The sequence below is a fragment of the Tachysurus fulvidraco genome, chromosome 19, assembly GCF_022655615.1.
Source record: "Tachysurus fulvidraco isolate hzauxx_2018 chromosome 19, HZAU_PFXX_2.0, whole genome shotgun sequence".
NCBI lineage: Eukaryota > Metazoa > Chordata > Actinopteri > Siluriformes > Bagridae > Tachysurus > Tachysurus fulvidraco.
Genome location: NC_062536.1, coordinates 573,221 through 584,199, shown reverse-complemented (window position 1 = coordinate 584,199; position 10,979 = coordinate 573,221). Strand labels below are relative to the sequence as shown.

The 10,979-nt window shown below is 37.3% G+C and overlaps 1 non-coding gene across 1 annotated transcript; it reads right to left on the bottom strand.

Moving 5' to 3' along the window:
- Positions 1-9,605: 9,605 nt before the first annotated feature.
- On the bottom strand, positions 9,606-9,788 carry LOC125139668. Its single transcript, XR_007138734.1, has one exon. It is a non-coding gene; the product is annotated as a U2 spliceosomal RNA (small nuclear RNA).
- Positions 9,789-10,979: the final 1,191 nt, after the last annotated feature.

The window sequence follows — 10,979 nt, the reverse complement described above, 5'->3', positions numbered from 1 at the left end:
TGAGATATAGAAGTTATGTGTATCTAAGGTGTATATGCATAATGTATGCATAGCTTTGTATTAGTATTTTTACATTTAATGCATGTATTTTGGCATTTTTTGAGAAACAACTTGGTGTGGTGAGTGGCTAGACCTGGGAGAGTTTTTGTCTATGTACAGTATGTGGGACTGTATCTGGATTGTGTTTATGTACAGTAGTTTCTGTAAATGCATAGAGGCAAACTCCTCACCTTTCAGTGAGAAAATTTTGAGACCAAAATAGGTCATCTATAGGATTTGCATAGATCCAATGAAATTGTGTTTTTATGGGGGGAAGGGGAGGGGGGGGCACTTACATGGGTAACCAAATGTTTATTTTTGTAAAATGTTGCAACAATATTTTGTGAAAAATTACAAGCTATTGACATATAGGGTAATAATTATACATGAAAAAATTACAGTGAGCAAATGAGCATGTAAAAAAAAAAAAAGCATGCCCCTGCCCCATGCAATGTTCTCATCTTTTCCCCCCACCTGTTTGTGTCCCTGATATGTGTTAAAGACCCTCTTGAAAACTAGATGGTTCATCTCAAGGGGTTTCATCCTTGTAATAAACTTGTAGTGACCAAAATGAATCGCCTTTTTAAATTACAATTCTGCTGACCATCCAGTGCATTACTACAGGTGTGTGGGAAAGCTTGAAGGACTTGGGTTGAGACTGAAAACATAGATCTCGCATGTCATCATGAAAATAATGTTAAAAATTATGCCATGTCAAACAATTTAGTGATTTTTGTCAAAGGGGTTCTGTAAAGCTATGCCTGTGCAAAGTCTTTTCATGAAATTGTGATAATTAAAAGTTTTCCTAAAGGACTGAAAGAAATTAGCTAATAAAACAGATTCTGTCATATTGTAAACTTGAAAGTGACTCATTTTGGTCACTATTTTTACATAAAAAGGAAAAACAAACAAAAGCTTCTTTTTTATATACAGGGCCTTCAAAGTGCTCTATGAAACTAGGCCTGGGATGGCTTGTGGTAATGAAAAGAGAAAATTAAAACTTTGTCTTAGAGCTAAACCAAATACATCAATTGTAAAGGTTTCAACCTGAAGAGTAACATGTCAGTATGAAGGTTCTATATGGCCCCTGCGTTCCAAATACTGATCTTTGAACCTTGACCTTGGACCATGTTATAATCCAGCAACAAAAAGGTCTACAGACATGGGACCAGCTGTTATAGAGAGCTCTGGACCTCAGCTATCATGTGAGTATAGTCACTATTGGGCACTAACTGGGGGTGCTGTAAAAAATAGCCCACAATCAATTTTCACCCATTTAAGAATTATATTTTTAAATCTGATAACACCCCCCCCCCCTTAAAGCCCTTAAGAGGATCCACAGTTTAATACTGTCAACTTCTAAATATGGGGAATATATCACTGTATTTAAAAACTACAATTCCCAGTACAGACGTGCCAATGAAGTTGTTACCTAGCATTCAAATCAGCGTCCACACTTGAAGTTCGTCCAGTTTAGGGTTAAAAATCAGTAGTTGTCTTTTAACTAGTGAAAAACACTAGTGACTATTGTTCATTTATAGTAGCTATAACCATGGTGATCCAGAAAAGTATATTTATAATTAAATTATATGCTACCCCAAATTGTCATTTCAAAGTAATCCACCTAAAACAAATTTCTCAATTAAATTGCTCAATGTAAGTTGTTTATTTATTTAATCAACTATATCACTGTCATATTGTGTTATGAGTTAACATGATGCATGGAAAAGTAAAAACAAAAATTATAATATTTTACAAGTGTTTATTGTAGTTCATTTGTGTTCTTTGACAAAAATACAAATGAAAATACACCAAATGACTATTTATTCATTAAAGAGTCATCATACCAATTTACTGACAAGATGCACAAGTTGAAACCAATATTCTTTGGCATGGAGTCCAGACAATGGTGGTGATGCAGGGCTGAAAATCTGGCTGCTGATAAGATGAATGTGGAGCTCAGTGGAAGGATCCATTGGAGCTGAATGCAATGATGACTGGAGGTGGATGGGGTGGAAGAGGGTCACGTCAATTTGCCTGAAATGACAACTGACAGCAGCTAAGGAACAGCTTTAAACTTTAAGAACTATGACACGTTTCGTTCAAGAGGCTTGAGACAAAAATATGATTGGTTTAAGAAGTAAAGTGACAACAGTCAGCTGACAAGTTTGGAGTGGAAGACAGTGAGAGTGTGGGAGAGAGAATGTAATAGTATGAAGATGGTCACTTATTGTTGAACCATATTCTAGCTTCATAATTCTCAAACAAGCCTTTCTTAACAGTGGACTGTAAGGTTAAGTTAACTTGAAAAGCACGGACAACAGAACACGAAATCAAGTTATGACTGACTAGCTTCATCACTCAATCTCCTCTCCACCAATAAGCTGGTGTGTGGTGGGCATACTGGCGCAATATGGCTGTCATCGCCACATCCAGGTGGATGGTGCATATTGGTGGTGGTTGAGGAGATTCCCCTTACATGTAAAGCACTTTCAGTACACAGAAAAGTACCATATAAATGTAACAAATTATTATTAATTATGTAAACTGTAATAAAATACCAGTGTAATTTATAATCATGACACATAAAAACATGTTTCTGAGTGACATCTGAAAAGGAAATTGAGTTGGATTAAGTATATTTCTATTTAAGCCTGCTTGTGGTTACACCCCATTTGTCACATTTTATCTTGTCAGATTTATCTTTTCACCACTTCAAATGCAGCACAGAAAAAATTTAATAAATAGGCAGAAACCAAAATGGATTACAATTGTACATTTTATTTATTTTTAGTCATTTGGAGAGAATCCTTTGGCTGCCAGGAATGGGCCCACTCCTTGCCACTAAAAAAAAAGAAGGAAATTTGTTTTGAACTTAAACATAAACCTTTTAACAAGTGTAAAGCACATATCATTACAGAACATGTTTTTATAAGTATAACAGTTTAATTTTCCATCTGTGAACTACCACCATTTGTGAAAGAGAACAGATAAATAACAAATCATTGTAGCCAAAAACAAACAAACAAACAAACAAACAAATAAATAAATATTAACAAGTAAATTAATAATGCATGCAATAATTGATAAAGCACAAAAACAGAAGAATACATACCATACTGGACAGGGCTCCCAGTCAACCAACATTTCTGCTTTGCCCTGTCAAGAAAATAAAAAGAATTAAAACACATAAATTCAATTCTTAGCATAAGGCTATTATGTTTGGTTATAGGCACTGAGTTTCATTGATACAAAGGGTCATTGTTAATATTTACAGTATCTGATAATGAATTTTTCAGTACAAGCTCCTTCCTAATCTGTAATAAAAACACAAAAATGATCTATCTAACAATTAAATATTATATTACACTCGGCATATTGTCTACACTATGCTTTTCTTGTATGACTGTCTAACCTTTCTCACTCTTTCTCTTACAACACTCCTGATGGGGAAAGTCTCTAGGCGAGTGTGATAGGAGCAATCTGTAAACATCAAAAACATGTTTCACACATTTCTTAGATTAGGAACAAAATAAACAAATAAGAAGAGTTAAGTAGTGACCAGACTTACAAGGATGACAAGTGATGTTTATCTTTAATCAAAAGTTGAACCAGGTTTAACTTGTACCTTATAGCCAGACTATTCTCAGTTCAAATGTGGTATTCTTGCTGGAACAACAATACCTCTGCTGAGCCACAGATCACAATTGAGAATACTCTACTGCTGCTGCTTCTTCTACTACTTGGCAATGCATTTTGGTCAAATTAGACACCTGAAGCCAGTTGGATTTTATAGTTTGTCTGTTAGGACTAATTATCTGTTGTAAGTAGTTAAAAAACCCAATAAAAATATAGCAAATAACCAAGGGTAAAATAGCAATGTCGACACACTGATGGAAGCATCAATCACTGCATTTACATGCACTTACTCTTTTGTGGCTTTTTCCTCTCAGGCATATGTCTTAGTCCACCTGTGGGATAGAAGATTACAGTCCAGTCATATACCCACGGAAAAAAAAAAAAAAAATGACAAACATGCAGTTTGTAATGTCTTTTCAACATAAATGTGTCCCTGGTGCATCTAGATACCCCAAAAATATGAGACCAGAACATCCTCTTTCAGTAAATGCATACACAATATTATATTTGGCTCCACATTTTACATCATGTGCATGCTTATTAGCATAATAACCAGTAGGCTTCTAGATTGCTCCATCTAAAATGGCTTTTTTCAGACAGACAATGAACTGAAGGTCTGAATAAAAGGGCCAATTTAAGATAAATAAGGATTTTTTTGTAACTGTGGACATGCAAAGCTATTCTAGTGGAGTTTCAGAATAAAACTAGATTTGTAAAGTTTGTCGCAACAAACTTTGTTTGTTGCGACAAACAAACGGTACTCGGATCGCTTAGAAAAAGTAATAGCAACAAACTTCAGACCAGGGTCTACAACATGTCAGAATTTGGTGCATGTGGCTCGAAAGCCCTAGGAGGAGTTACTCTTTATAATTTTTTGTCTAAGGAAAACAGAATGTTGGCTTCTACAAAGCCAACATAAATATAGAAATAAGCATAAGAGGTCCCCTTTAAATTAATTAAATTCCTTATGAGAATCTGCTTGACAAATGAGCTATGTTAATAGAGATATCAGATCCACCAATAATTACCCTACAAACATTATTTACATACCTGACTTTTTCTTTTTGGGACTTGTGACTGTGCCCCTGGCTGACCCTGTGAAGACAGCTGTGGGTTTGGAGAAAGAAAATTACTCATATACCAAATAAAGTTTTATCTTATTATTTAAAATACTAGATATAACACAGAAGTGCTGCATGTGGTGTGGTTAGCATGAAATGTGCTCATCAAATTTCATGACAATCCAATTGATTTTAAGATTCATTGCCTTCAAGCGCTCATGGACAAACACTGAAATCCTTTTACCCCACTGACAAGAAGGACCTAAGGATTCACTGAATTTTAGACTCTCTCTTATGTTTGCTATGTAAGCACTTCTAAAACTGTGTTTCAATTGGTGCCATGAGTTTGCATGGCTTTTAGAAATAACTATACATATAGTACGCACAGAAAATGACCAAAATCAAATGTATGCTTAATTTGTGAGGCCTGATGGGAGGGGTGGTATTTTTACAGTTGGATACTTTCATACTTTCAGACCTGAACACAGAATGCTGTTACAATTGAGAAAGAAAACTGGTTGTGTAACAGTATTTTGGATCCGCGCATCGTCTTAAAGTGACCGTAGCCTATATTCGTGATGCTTTCTGTATCATGAATGTTAATCAAACAATAAAAAACAAAGAGGAAAAATCACTTTTGCAGTTTTAACACAAATTAATTATATTTAATTTATACAGTTAAGAATATGCAGTGTTATTTTACATTTGACTATTAAATTTCTGTTCCTGTTAGATTTACCTGAAAATATATAAAAGCACTATTTATTTCATTTGTATCTTTGTTCTATTGTATTTATTTATACTTGTGATTTGTTCATTATTTTCAATGTGTATTCACCCACCTACAAAATCACCCAATCATCCTTGAATGGTTAATTCTTTCCAAATAGAGCTACTCAAGTTATCTGGTGATTTTTTTTTGGTGAATTTCTATCATAATATATGGTGCAGAAAAACAAAATTTTTACATTTTAATTTTTTCAAATATCATGCGGCCCTACCCTGACATTTAAGTGTGTGACTCAAGAAATTTGTTCCAACAGCCCTAGTACAGATAGATCTATCATCTGTCTAATAATATAATATCAGATGGACTTTTCTTGTAGATTAATCATGGAAATTAGAAACTTGAAAGTTTTACTTTAGTATCAAGCAGCAAAAATGTTTTAGCGTGACATGTTTGAGTTAATTTCCCTACTTGACATCATGCATCCTGCAATGTAACTTTCACATGCATACATTGCATTGTTGATGCTGAAAATATATATCATGCAGCCCTAACCTGCATAAAGCTCTATGGGGAAAAACAAAACAAAAAAACACTGGAAGTCAAGTAAAGTTAAAGTAACCCATGGGTCAAACACTTCAAGACTTTACAAATATAAATTGTAACTTTTTAAATCTGTCCTAATTACCTTGACCCTCCAAGGTACTCATCTGCTCCATCTCCCCCTCTGTAGTGCCCGTCTGCTCCATCTCCCCCTCTGTAGTGCCCGTCTGCTCCATCTCCCCCTCTGTAGTGCCCGTTTGCTCCATCTCCCCCTCTGTAGTGCCCGTTTGCTCCATCTCCCCCTCTGTAGTGCCCGTCTGCTCCATCTCCCCCTCTGTAGTGCCCGTCTGCTCCATCTCCCCCTCTGTAGTGCCCGTCTGCTCCAACTGCGTGGTCCTCACCACCTCGCGGTTGCTTGTGTTCTCCAATGGTTCACAGGGTGTGAGGTGCAGCGTAATCAGCTGATCATCATTAATATCCTTGGTCCAACCTGTGCAAGTTAAACAAGTGTTGTTTCACTCCCATTTATAGGGTTAAAAATTGAACTTGAACTGTACATATTTAAGCGTTAATCTGTTTGAATCATATAATCAAATTTTTCATAACCAGATTTGTGGGCACTTTAGATTCCAGGGAAATTATTGATAGTCTACTGGATGTATTATACATCTGCAAATCTATATTTAATTGATTTTCTGTGACTAAAACAAATACATCTTTTAGTCAGGAAAAAACAGAGTGCTCATAATATGTATTCAAAAAATGACACCAAGTGTAATGTTTGTTTGCAGACTGAGTCTGTATTTAGTTTAGACTAGACTGTGTTGTGCACTAAAAAACTTTAGGCTTTATGCCTCCAAGTTAGTAGTAGTGTAAGCGTGTGGTGTATCCAGGCAGCATTTGATGGTTTTCTTTTTCTTTGTGCTGTTTCCGTTAATGGTCCATCTGCATCATGAGCTCTACAGTTGAGATTTATTACAATTTGATTCATTGACTCAGTGACCAAAACAGACCTTAGCAGATATCAACAAAAATTACTTTTGGTCAGTGTGCCTAAACATTAAAAATATTGTTGTACTGTATGTGGGCTGAAAACAAAAAGGAAATATGGCTCGTAGAAACACCATCCCAAACATAATTCCATAGTAGTATGTTTAAACCCAATATTGTTTAAAGTAACAAATGTAAAATTAAACAATCTTAAACACTTGCTTACAATCATAGAACATGTGTTGGATATATAAAAATGGAAACATCTCCCAAGTTTCTACTGTCAAGGAGGTTAGGACTGAAATTGACTGAATTTAAGGTTGTTTTATTGTTTAGGGTTGAGCCATTCCTTTAATGATTTAAACACTGACAAAATCTTGTATACTAAAAAAAGTTGTGAAAATACAATGCATGCATCTCACCATCAAAAATGTTTTCATATATTGGGCCTATCCTCTGAAGGTAGTCCTGGGCACGGGTGGAGAGTGTGCAGCGAGGGGTTAATATTTCACACTTATTTTCTTTTTTTTGTTTTGCTTTCCAAGGAGCAGAACTGGCTTGTATCCAATGGCATGGAGTTTCTCAAGCTGCAATGAAATGACAACATTATGAATTTGCAGCAAAAATAACTAAGAATATTAATTATTGAGAAAATATAACATTATTAATGACAGCATCCAGGTTAATGCTATTTAGGATATTTAACTTCATGGTGTGTTTAGCTTTTGTATACCAAGTATGTGAAAACAGTAAAAGCTCATACAGTTGAAGCAAAAAACAACTCTTCTGTTTAGAAAAACAGCAAAAAGATGAATCTCACACCATGAAGGTAAAAGAGAACTTTTTGCAAAATTAGTAGCTTGGGTTTAGCACCTACATTGAAAGAATTGTGTAACCACTGTGTAATTGGATAGTGAGTAATAGATTAATAGATCTATAGATTAAAAAAAAGTTTTTTTTTCCACAAAGGTTCTGCCTTTAGGTTTTATAACCAAATGAGTGAATGCTGCATATACATTTACACTTGACATATGTACATTGTAAAATGCTTTAATGAATGTAGTTCATTTGTTATTTCTCATTTACTTGATAAAGTTTGATTATTACTGTATATTGCACCTGTGATTCTGTTATAATGCATGCCTGTATTTGTTATGAACTCAGAATTGCATTGAAAAATGTGGCGGTGTGTGCTTTACATCACTTCATATATAGTGCAAGAGAAACTATGAGTATGCAATTTTACATCAGTAAGTAATAAAATAAAAGCAAAGCACTAATAAATCCTGTAACTGGTACGTTGTGTGTTAGCTGGTAAGGATTTGCATGCACGTGATGTTCATTGTATTTATCAGCAGCAGTTTCCATGGTTCATTTAAGTATTGTGTGTTTACCATTGGAACTGAAGCCCTAAAATGTAACAATGTATGATTTTGTATATTTTTAAATTACTCTGGTGGCTTATGCAAACTTACCAACTTTATTTTATTAACAAAAACTAGTTTGGGACTGCTATTTAATAGCCTTACATTATAAGCCTACTTATTCACCATTATTAGTCATATTAGTACAATTTATGTGTATGTTAATAAAGTGGGATAGTACTTGTAAATTTGCTTGTTTTGTAAATAAAATAAATAAATTATATATATATATATATATATATATATATATATATATATATATATATATATATATATATATATATATACACACATACATACACAAACACTGTGAAATACTGTGGCATTGTGTGTGTGTGTGTGTGTGTGTGTGTGTGTGTGTGTGTGTGTGTGTGTGTGTGTGTGTGTGTGTATAAACAAGCAAATTTATTTCACACACACACACACAGTCATGATGTGGAAAATGTGGGTCCCCTGCCCAAACCACTGTCCTAGATGACAGTTTAACATCATGTAAGAAATTGCACCTACCATGATTAAGGCTTCATCCTTGATGGATGCACTGTTGTGGTTCTTCTTATGACCAAACACCCATTCCTCTCGCTTGTCATCAAACCTCTGAAGCCTCTTCTTGAGGCGCTGCTTCAGAGGCTGCTCCTTTTTGCAATGGCAACAGATCTTCTGTGCACAAAATAAAATACCCTGACAAAATGGACAAATCTTTTTTGTAGACCCCCCTGGCATTATATCAACAGACAGACAGACAGACAGACAGACAGAGAAAAATAACAGACAAGTAGACAAAGACAGAAAGAGAGGAAAGATTGAGAAATAGAGAAATTGAGATAGAGAACAGATAGATATTGAAGAGATGGATAGAAATATAGATGGACAGAGAGATAGAGAGAGCGATAGATAGATAGATAGATAGATAGAGGTTGGCTCTTAAAAGTGCCTTTGGTTTTAGGAAATGAGGTGATTAAATAGGGTGAAGGTGAAATATGACGGGATCTGCAGGGAGAACAAAAAAAGTTCATTATGTAGTGAAGGCTAGATATGTTGAAAAAAATGTTTAAAATGTGACAAATTGTCCCTAAAATACTTAATAAATCAATAAAATTCACGTTTTTCCCATTTTCTGTATGACTGCACAAAAGGCGCGTCGTTTTTTTTTTCTTCTTCTTTTTTTACTGTTAAACCGTGTAATGGTGCACCAAGCCTGGATGTACTGCAATACCAGGGCGATGCGTGGAGCGGACGGAGCAAGCCCCTGTTCCGACTCCCAGCTCTAAAAAGCCATTTAATATGTAGTCCTCATATAGAGGACGTATCAGATATTAAACTGATAAGAACAGATTTTTTTTTCTTTTTTTTTATTAAACCAGTACAGTCAGTACATTACATGCACATCAAAAGAACCACAGACCAAACCCCCACTAATCCCAATATCACCAGTCTCTTCAAAGTAAATCCATCATGAATTAGTCAAAACAAAAAAAGAACCACAAAACAAATATTTCATCATACCAAACACCAAAAGGGCAAAACAAACTGAAGCCACTACAAGGGCAGGAAGAAACAAAAAACAAAAGGAAATAACAAAAAACAATAAGCATCAAAAATACAATAGACAAAGAAAATATCACTCAACCCCCCCCCCCTTACTGCACTCGCCCCCCAGGCCACCAAGGTGCCCCCACAACTGTGGTCCCTGCAAAACCTCCCCCCTCCGCACCTCCCACTCCTACTCTTACAAACCCTTCCCTCCTTACACCTTCCCCTCGAAGCTCCCTCACCTTCCCGAGCCTGGCCCAGAAAACGTGGAACAAGTTGTCCTGGCGGACGCGTGGAGCGAGGGTTCGGATGCACTCGCATCGTGCGCCCCACAACACGCACTTTGCCACCGAGACGGCTTGCCACAGAGGCTTCGCCATCTCCGGTCCCATGCGCTTTAATCCACTGCCGTACAGCACGAGGTCGCGGTTTATGTCCGCTCCCCCTTCGGTAGACCACCACTCCGAGACTCTTCTCCAAAATCGCGCCGCGACGGGACACGACCACAGGGCGTGCTCCACCGTCTCCTCGCCCCCGCATCCGACAGGACACAGGGGAGTGCGGCTTATGCCGTGACGGTAGAGCCGTTCCCTGACCGGAAGACGTCCCAGAGCCCCCAGCCAGTGCAGGTCTTTGCTGGCTCCGTCCAACCAGGTAGGCTGCAAAGCAGCCCACTCGACCCCCGGCACTCGGGGATGGGTCTCGCCCGACTGTGCCGCCCAGCAGTCCCTCCAACGGCGATACAGCTTCCGGTGGTCCAGCACAATCGGTGGCGGTCGGTCGACCACGGTGAGGTCCCCCTCCAGGGGATCACCGTCCGCAAAGCAAAGCCGATCCAGAACTTCGCGAACAGTGAAGCCATGTGGCCCTCTGCCCCCCCCACCAGCTTGGCTAGGAAGGCCACATACATCGCCATGATCCTGAGGGGAATGCACATAACGCCCCTTCCCCCTTTATCCCGCTCCGCGCACATCGTCGTGTGGGCGACCTGCTCGCACCTCCCCCCCCCAAATGAATGTGAAC